At 40.2% G+C, this 5,543-nt stretch overlaps 1 long non-coding RNA gene across 1 annotated transcript in view; it reads left to right on the top strand.

The window, feature by feature from the left end:
- Window positions 1-1,196: 1,196 nt before the first annotated feature.
- LOC106964453 (uncharacterized) overlaps window positions 1,197-5,543 on the top strand; it is a 55,255-nt gene continuing 50,908 nt past the window's right edge. The window contains exon 1 of the long non-coding RNA XR_001428429.1: window positions 1,197-1,333. This is a non-coding gene — a long non-coding RNA (uncharacterized LOC106964453). The remainder of the gene's footprint in view (window positions 1,334-5,543) is intronic.

Genomic DNA, 5,543 nt, shown 5'->3' with positions numbered 1-5,543 from the left:
CTGGCAGGCGGCACAGATTGAGGCAGCAGCCAGTATGACACCAGTTAGGAAGCAGGATCGCGTGAGTGGGAAAAGCAAATTGAAGTGTCATAAAGATATTAATGGAAACAAGATGTGGCCACCAAAAAAAACCATCAGCAAATTGGCTAGCAGTAAAAATACAAAGCCAGCCAAGCCAAAAGGAGCTTTTCCAATAGAAATGTCTGTGCTGAATAGATTGTGCATATCCCTAGGAATTTATTTCATCTATCTTGCAGAAAGCCAATGCAGACAGAATATTTTCTCAATAAACACAATGAAAAATAAAATATTGTATGCTTTGCTTTTGCATTTATGTTTATGTATTAAAAAATGTGTAGGACAGAAAAATATAGATTTTCCAAAGTCTATTAAAAAGTTTATTATTGCAGTGGACATGTGGTTGTATACAGTGAAATACAAAGAACAATTTTGATGTCAATAGTTTTAGACAATTTGAGTGACACAAGAGTTCCTAGAAGAACTTTTTAAAAAGTCTAGTAAGAAACTGATATAAATACTTGGAAACTATTAAAGCAGAACATATAAATCTAGATAGAGAGGAATTTAACCTGGAAGGACAGAGAGCTTAAAGAATGAGAATTAGAGAGCTGTGTAAAAGAGATAAGAGGATAGACAGATGCTGTGGATCAAAAGTATTAATATCTCCAGTATAAACACTTGTAAAATAAAATACCTAGAGAGGTGAAGCACAAGACTGATCAGAAAACAGGAGAGTAGGCAGAAATATGGAAAGAAAACACACCTCTACGGTTTCCTTAACAGGGTGGATGAGGCTCAGATAAATGGTGGGAGAGGATTAGGAATGCAGGAAGAGTGTGAAGTCTAATGCTTGGGATGTATTTTACATGAGAGCAGAATCAAAATTAATTTGAAGTTTTCTCTTTGTGCTAAAATGAACTGACTGAATGAACTAAGAGGTCATTTTTGTATCAGAAAGGGGACAGAGGGAGGCAGAAGATGATTCTTTTCAATTAGTGGATGGACTGATAATCAAGCAGAGGAATGACAGCTGCCGATTAAAAGGTGGAGATTCCTGGAAATGGATGTTGGGAGAAGGGAAAGCATTGTTATGTTATGTGATCAGACGAAGAGGAGAGAAGTGCATAAGTAGGCAGATACTACTGATGCAATTTATGTAGGAATATACAAAATCAGTGGTGTCTACTTCAAGAGGCGGCTTGCAGAACACGAACAAAGATTTCAAGCAGATAGAAACTACCAATCTTTTCCTCAGCATAAATCTCAAATACAGGAATACAGGCCTGCCACCATATCAAACCCTTCAGAAATGGTAGGTTGCGTTTTTTGGGAGGAAAATATTTTTTTTTTTAATTTTGTTGCATGAAGTGATAACATGTAATCACTTGACAGATAACCATGCTTTGCAGGGATTCTTACAGTTCTTTAACTTTGCTGTTTTTACTAACAATATCAACCCACTAAGACTCAGATTTAAATATTCTTCTTTCCTACTTATTTAAATCTTTCACATGACAGTTTGTGGATCAAGCCACAGGCCATTACTTCCTTAAAGTGTACAAGGCTCTGTCAGTTCTTTTTAACCCTTGTGTTTACAAATGGGGTCCAATCGACCACACACCCGTAGCACTTGTATCATTTGCCCCAGTCCTCGTACATTTGCCTCAGTCCTCGCACACACAAAGGTTAAGGCCCTTTTATATGCGAGTCTGTCATGTTCCTTGTGGATGGGTTTGCACACAGTTATGCCTAATGTTCAGTTTGAATCATAATCCTAAATCCATGTTTTTTTCTTGGTGCAACTGCTTGTTTTTGCAAGGCAATTCAGCTTATTACTAGCTCCAAAACCACACATTTTGAAATTAGTAAGTTACTTTGAAGTGTTTATTGACAGTGGCAGAGTCAAGGGTTTTTCATAGAGGTGGCCAGGCTAGACCTGTTGCTAATAACTGATTTCATCCACAGCCTTTTCTGTGCACAACATTAATATTTTACTAATAATTCACAAAAGAAAATATTTTCTTGAACCAAATAAGTATATGCCTGTGTTAATATATATGTATAGGCTATCTAGGCATATAATCACTCCTGCCACCAACTGGTTTGGAGGGGAACTGCTTGTTCCAGAAGCGCTATTAAGTTGCACTTCTAAGCTTTTACAGTGACGTTGGACTATATTCAAACTAACCTGTCTAAAACACTTAAGCTCCACCAGACTAAGACCAGCCTGAGTTAACAAACGCCTGGTAAAACTGTCTGCTGAGCTTTTCCTAGCCCAACACTCCTAACAACAGTTCTAGGGATAATGGAGGACCATTGGTATTGTGACGTGCAGAAGACGGAGTGTTGGAAAGAGTAGAAACTTTTTAAAGAGTCAGAGAACAATTTCAAGGTGTCAAATTGCGAAGTTATGTTTCATACTTAAAGCCCTTTTATAACAATTCAAGGTAACATAGTGACTTGATTGTGCAGTAAAATGCCACTATGAGCCTGGAAAATACATAATACCCACATTTAAGTGTGTGGACATGATTTGGTCAGCTCACACCTCTCCTTACATACACATACAGGGAAAACAATATGTGCATGCACTCGTACAGAACCTAATTTTATGCTAAATATATACAGAAATAAAGCTTGTGCTACAGTTATACAATGTGCTCAAGCACACGTACAGTAATGTGGGTGCACATAAGCAGACACAGACACAGAAAAACCCAGACTGTCAAGTACTCTTTTTATGGTGTCACCTGAGTTTGGCCTTAAGTACATATTTCATGCTACATTACCCCCTCTGGCAGAAGATGAGGGGAAGAAACAGGGAGACTAAGGGTGGCTGAGAGATGAAGTGAGGCAGTAAAATTAAGGTTCCTTTCTCTCTCGACTGCTTGCCTAAACATCCTTTCTACATCTTCTGTTCTTTCTGTTCCTCCTACCCCTCTTATCTTTATCCCCCTGTTTCTTCTAGTTTAGTATTTTTTAATGGTCACTAACCAGAATGGGTCACAGACATGCTCCTGCTGGATGCCCACATGACAAGAGTAGTGATATGTTTTAATGAGGCTGGGACTTAGGGCACAAGTGGAAATTTCTCATTTGGGTCTTCCATTGGAGAAAACTACATCTACCTCAAGCTGTTTCACTCAATCCTCTGCCACGCTTCTAATGTTTTGTTATTGCCTTCATTTCACCCTCTCCGTCTTGCTCTTTTTATTTTCCAGTTATCTCATTGTTTTATTATATTTTTTATTAAACTGGTTTCTCACGCACGTTTCACTAATCTCTTCCAGGTTTACACATCTGAACAGACTTCTTTTTCAGAGCTCCTCGCAGATCCCCATCTTTCTTTTCACTTGTTAACATTTAACATGCTCTTTTGCGGGGTTTAGCAAGCAGGAGTCATGCTGAGAAAATATCCTCAAAACCATAACTCCACTAGATCTCCTTACAGTGTGAAAAGACGGCTAAGAGCTTTACAACTGACAACGTTGGTCAGCACCCCATGTGCTTGTTTGCCTGCAGAGAAATCTAATCTGATCCTATTGGTCATTTCAGTAAATCCCCTCCTTCGTGTTTTAGACCCATTTGATGTTTTTAAAGTTTTGCAAATATATGGTGTGAATAAAGTCTTCTTCTTGCATACTAAATTGGTAAATATCCTTTCAAATCAACAGAGAGCATAATCACACTTACTGTGATTTGTAGCACAGCATAATAAATAAGACAATGGCTTATAATATTAATAAATACCTTGTATTTGTCAGTGTGTTGTGTTTGCTCCATGACTCTCCTAACACTCCTATCACGTAGCCACCAGAGGGTACCAAGGTGAACCAGCTGCAGGACTTAAAGCTGATTCTTTGCAGGTACGGCGGTAAACTTGCTGGGTATCCACGTTTACTCTCTGCATACCCAGCAGCCTCATTACACCCTGGATGTAAGGAGCTGGTTGCCAGTCACTCTTTGACATTACCCTTCTGTTAATGTCAAGCCCTCCTTGCGAACGTCTGTGTATTTTCCCTATAAACTATTTGAGCCCCAGTGTAGCTTCTTGTATTTCTCCCACTCCACGGTCTCCCTGAGCACCTCCTGAGACCTACTTGTGAAACCTCTTGACCCCTCAAAGTCGGACCAGAACCAACCATGACCCTCACTTTAGATTCTCATGACTGGTAACTTCAAGCTCCACCGCCATCATTGTTAGACTACCTGTCTGCCCTCAAACCGTCCTGCAGCATTTTCAATCAGGTTCTCCAGCCCTCTGTCTACCTCCATCTTGCAGTTTCACCTCAAAACCAACAACCCGTAGAACCCACTCACTAGTGAGCATCTCAGCTTTGTGTCTGTGATTTATTTGCATTGTGGACATGGAGTGGAATGGGTCTTCTCTGCACTGACAGCTGGCAGTAAGTTGCAGGACAGATGACTGTGTAAGACAGACTACTGCAGTGCTCATGAAGCAGGAGGGGTCATGACAGCCACTCGCTCAGGACTGAGCAGCAGAGTTGCGATTGGCGCTTTCACTTGTCACCACAAAGTCCCTAGTAACACACAAAAAAGTCACCAGATTTGTCGTTTTTGAAAAAAAAAAAAAAGTTTCTGCAACGGTAAAAAAAAAAAAAAAAATCACTAGATATAGCAATAAAGTGCCAATTTGGCAACAATATTTATTTTGACCTGACCACAGACCCACTTCACCCCCTACACTACTCCCCACTTTTAGCCCCTCAATGTATTATGGCTCCGCTCACTTTGTTGGAGTTTCCTAAAAATTTGTCATGGGCAGGGTTTTGACTTCAGAGAGTTTAATTATGCTTTAATTTGCATAAGCTTAGTCAACTAAATGCTGCCTCTTAAAACAGTAATATCTGCCTATTTAGTTCACACACCAAATATTCCCTATGCACTAATATACACAGTGGAAACCATCTTAGCACTATGGCAAATGCAGATATCTACAGTCTATTAGGCTGCTTATTTTACATGTCGCCATATGTTATGATTTAGGCAGGGCTATTATATTACTGACGATTAGACAGACATCTTCTCCCACTCAGAGGAAACCACTGCGCATGTCTGGAGCTCCGCGTGTGAGTAAAGGTGGAGGCGATGGGTGACAACAGACAGTAAGTCATTGCTTGGATTTTACGGCGCCACCTTAAGACCCTGAACTTCACATTTTAACGGACAAAAAGCGCAACGCGACTTGGATGTAACGAGTAACGCGACAGTTTAGTAGAAATGTAGTGAGTGGAGTAAAAGTAGAAAGTATCCATTATTAAATCTACTTAACCTGTCTGTCACGAGAGGACCGGTCCTCTCGTGACAGGGGTGTCAAACTCCAGTCCTCAAGGGCCTCTGTCCTGCAACCTTTAGATGTGCCTCTGCTGCACCACACCTGAAAAGAATAATTAGGTCATTAGCAAGGCTCAGGAGAACCGATCTACACAGGGAGGAGGTAATTAAACCATTTCAGTCCACTGTTTTTTACCTGTGGCACATCTAAACACTGCAGGACAGCG

This window comes from Poecilia latipinna, unplaced genomic scaffold (assembly GCF_001443285.1).
Source record: "Poecilia latipinna isolate Pla-1442-1.1 unplaced genomic scaffold, P_latipinna-1.0 Scaffold1675, whole genome shotgun sequence".
Taxonomy (NCBI): domain Eukaryota; kingdom Metazoa; phylum Chordata; class Actinopteri; order Cyprinodontiformes; family Poeciliidae; genus Poecilia; species Poecilia latipinna.
The sequence above is the reverse complement of the archived record's forward strand: the minus strand, read 5'-3'. Positions and strand labels throughout refer to the sequence as shown.